This window comes from Camelina sativa, chromosome 20 (genome assembly GCF_000633955.1).
Source record: "Camelina sativa cultivar DH55 chromosome 20, Cs, whole genome shotgun sequence".
Classification (NCBI taxonomy): Eukaryota; Viridiplantae; Streptophyta; class Magnoliopsida; order Brassicales; family Brassicaceae; genus Camelina; species Camelina sativa.
The window spans coordinates 12,655,265-12,659,812 of NC_025704.1; the positions used below are offsets into that span (position 1 = coordinate 12,655,265).

At 39.4% G+C, this 4,548-nt stretch overlaps 1 pseudogene; it reads right to left on the reverse strand.

Moving 5' to 3' along the window:
* LOC104772460 overlaps positions 1–4,548 on the reverse strand; it is an 11,724-nt pseudogene that overhangs the window by 6,083 nt on the left and 1,093 nt on the right.

Here is a 4,548-nt window from a genome sequence, read left to right on the forward strand (position 1 = left end):
TTTATTAATATTTAAATAATATTTACCAATTTTAGAATTTATAAGAATAAAATATTGTGTATATAAATAAATTGAATAGCAATAGCAGTTTCATGTAATATTATAAAATATTAAGGGCAAGTAATAAATTGGGCACAAAACTTTCTGGCGACGACACGTCAGTTTTTCTTCAAGAATGCTTCTCTTTTAATATATAGGAGATTTAATACTTTATTCCATAATTTTTATATAACGTTTTTATTTTCACATATACTTTTATCTTCGTAACCTTGTACAATTAATCGTATCTTGTTCTTCACAACTTGTCCAAGTTGATCTCTCCTGTTATTGAAGACTCACTTAGAGACAAAACTATTTGAAAAGCTTCAATCCATTGTGACTGGTCCGGGAACTAATCGTCAATCGCCATTACGTTTAAGCATCTCTAGTTCTTCCCGTATAACAGCCACCCACTCATCATTATTCAACGGTTCAGCAAGCTTAACCAGTTCAAGACTGAATACCAGATAACTGAGGTTCTTCAGTACAGTGCAGTTATCAGTCATATCACCAACAACCTCATCAGCAAGTGTTATGACTTTAGCTTTCCGGTAAACATGTTTGTTGCATTCCTCTGAAACAAGAACACCATAAGCATACTCAGATGATATGCTCTCCTGACTCCTCCCTACACCTTCATGTAGAATGGAACCTAGTTTTAAAAGTTCTCTCAACTCTACAGTGATAGACCTAGTAGCCTCCTCTGTAGCTCCGCCCTCCTGAGAGATACCAGACTGTTGCAGTTTGCAACAAACATCACACCTCCGACCTGCAGCATCATTAGCAACATCGACAGACAAGGTTCTAGATGGAAACCTCTGTCTACTAGCATTCTCCGATGCACAACTCTGTCCAATGGTAGCAATACGCATGGACTCTGAGAAAGTAAACATGGTCTCAAACACACCACCATCAGCAGATCTCGTAACTCTGCTCTTGTATCCTTCTAGCATCTTCTTGATGGATGTGATTCTCACAGTTTCTAGAATATTGCAGCTCACTCTTAACAGCACCTCGTTGGTGCACACCTTTTGAGATCATGTCTTCAAACACCAAAGAAAATTTCTGATTGAAGTCCTTGGCATGTGGATTGGATGACCTCCCCCATGTAGCAACTTTTCTCATATCGCTGACCTTCATGTCTGACATTGTCGTGGTCATCAGCAGCCTTACACTCGTTCTTGGTGAAACAACTGACTAATTCTGACTCATTCTAATCAGATTAGCATTCAAGCCCTCAACAAGATAGACATTATTCAGTACGGGCTGATCTTCACCACCAGATGTACCTTTACGGCTTTACCTCTGATTTTACATTCAGCTCCATCTCCAAAGGTGACCATGCCACCAGCATCTTCTTCAAGGGTGTTTATGTTCTCCTGATTTCTAGTCATGTACCTTGAGTAACCAATGACAAAGTACCAATGCTTTCTTCGAACAGTCTGTTTATCATCACTAGTATGAGCAACATAACAATACACATCATGCTTCTTGATGTACACTATTCTGTGTCGTTTGACATTTCTGTGACATCCCTTTATATGTGTGACTAGTGTACCAAGCAGCTTTGTAGTGATTTAGACTTCCACAACACGAGCATCATGTTCTTATGCTCTGCTCTCTAACACTCGGCAGGCTAGCCTTAGCTTCTAATCTTGTCTTCGCATTCACAGATCTGAAGCTTAAACAATTGTTAATTGTGGCGCACGAAGATCCAAGATAACACACTGATCATGCTTCTTGATGTAGACTTGGTTGATTCGTCTACTAACATTGTGGAACTTCTTTTGGCGTATAAGTTGGGTCATAAGATTCTGAAATCTCTAACAGTCAGCCTTAATGTGACCAGTAACACCACAATACCAATAACTGCGCATTCAGCTTTTCAGAATATTTACTGCAGCCATTTATGTAGTCGTCTGCAAACTAAACTCAAACACTCTACTAACAGTGTCACCTCTGATTTGTAGCATTGTTTTTTCATCATTCTTGCCAACAGTCTTCTGACCATATCCAGACTTATTGACCATACATGTGTGACCTCATGAGTTTTCTCCATGATTTTTTATACCACACTTTGCAATAACAATACCTTTAGTGAGTGGTCAATAGCTTGTCCAGATATTTTGCTCCTTTACTTAGCATCTTGCTATTCTTCAGCTGATGATCAAGATGCTGCTGCAACACAGATGAATTCATCTTCTTCTCAGACATCACTTTTTCAAGAGTGAAGACTCTTTGAAGCAACTCTCATTCTCAGACACCAGATCATGATTCTCCTTCTTCTAATGAATCATATCCTTCAACAGATTGATGCTTGTTCTTCTGCAGATAGTCCAACCTCATCATCCTCAGATTCCAAACCAGATTTCTGATTCTCTTGCTCATAATCAGTATAACTTCAAGTCACACACGATCTATGCATTGATTCAGACACCTCTATACAATCAGTCTTCATGTGACCATAGCCTTGGTAGTTATAACACTTCCGCACACTTCTCATATCAAGCATTGGACATTCTGATTTGAATTGCCCAAAACCTTCACATTTGGCACACTGCTCATCTGACTTTTGTAGGATCTTTCATGCATCAGACCTTGAGAGTGAAGGTTCTTGCTGAAGTTGTCAATTCTTCAACCTTGTGAGATGCTACTTGATAAGCAAATCTTCTTCGCCTTGGCCTTCTTATTGTTCTTCATCTGCAAGTCATCTGCCTGCATTATCCCCACACACTGATCAACCTTCTGATCATCAGACATCAACACACCTTTAACACCAGGTTTGTGAGACTGAAATCTGAGTAACACACTTCTGAGAAATTCCTCAACATTTTTCTTCGCCTTGTGTGCCCTCCTGAGTACTTTAGCCTTTAAACAAAGAAAACCTAGCTTCTTGTCAATATCATCAGATGATAACATATCAAATATGATTTGCATGACACTACTGGTTTCTTCATAAGCAGCCTTCAAGACATCTCAAGCTTCTTTCGTCGATGCATAGTCTTTCACCATCTTGAACAGATCCATCAACAAGTAGCTATAAATAGAGGATAACGCTTCAGCATTATGTCTCGCGTTAAACTTCTCATCTGGGCTTCGCCAAAATCTCAGCATTATGTCCATAGCTTGCAGGGCTTCGCCAAAATCTTCCCTCTCACCTTTGTTTGTGTTGGATGTGACCACCCATCTTCCACAGTGCACCAAACTTTCATATCACGACTCTGAATCAATTGTGTGATATGTGCTTTCCAGCCGCCACAATTCTCAGCGTCAAGCATCACCTGATCGCTTTCATCAACGAACTGTTGTGGTTTCTCCATACCTCGCCACATGATCTCACATGTTGAAAAGACGAACAGATTTTTTTATTAGGCGTCCGTTATGATACCAATTGAAGTGGTCTAGAGGACACAACAACACGTTGATTTACGTTTAGAACGCGCCAAGAAAACACTGACAGTAGGTACCTTTTTTGCATACGGCTTGTTGTGGGATATTCAAGAGTGTTATCAGGACGAATGGTGCTAGTACGGGGGTCGTTCTATATGGTTTCTTCAAACTTCTGCAAATCACGAGAATGCTATGACTGATTTGCTTGCTTTCGAGTATTTTGCTAACATGGAGGATAATGTGTTGCCCACCACCACCCCCAGAGCCAGAGAAGCATAACTGTGACGAGTCAGCACTTGTTCCGGAAGACCAGTTCATTGCTCAACATCCAGTATTGTTTACTTCAGAATTTTATCGTCTGTTTTTTCGTTTTTTTCTTCTTGACTTGACTTGCAGTCATACATGTTCAGGGTTCCTCTAAGATCATGGTTTCTATTCCAAACATCAACAATGCGCAAGTCATTAAGAATACAATGGAGTCGTTATCAGAAAACGTGGCAGGTTTGAAGCAGAAAATAGCTAGGGTGACCCATATTCCAACCATTATACATGAGTTAACTGGGTTGTTAAAGGCCGGCAAGTCACTTGCACATCACACTGTGGGAGCAGGAGTAATCTTAGCAGTGTCTTGTGAGAATGGTCCATGGAAGCAGCCAGGGAAAATGACGTTTTGTCACCAAATAATTATTCAAACAACATTTTTTAACATGCAAATATGCCCATCTGCTCTTTTGATCGATCATGGAAAAAAATATATATCTTATAGCATTACTAGCTGTATGTATAAAAGCATTACTTACTAGTTGTATGTGTAAAAGCATTACTAATTGAATGTATTAAACCAAATCGTTTATTTCATACGTACGATTAAGGATCATAAATCAGATAATAAGAAGACTCCATGAAGACAAATCGAAAATGTTGTATCGAGTATTCGGATTAAAAGAATCCGGTCCACATCATGAACTATTTCTTTGTCTACCTCTCGTCGGTCTATAACCTAATCACTAATGAGACAAACAACATCCCCATCAGATTAGAGTCTCCTCAAAAAGACATCAATCCTAGGCTAAATTACTATCCGGTTCGTAACAAAACCGAACCGGTTTATTACTGGAC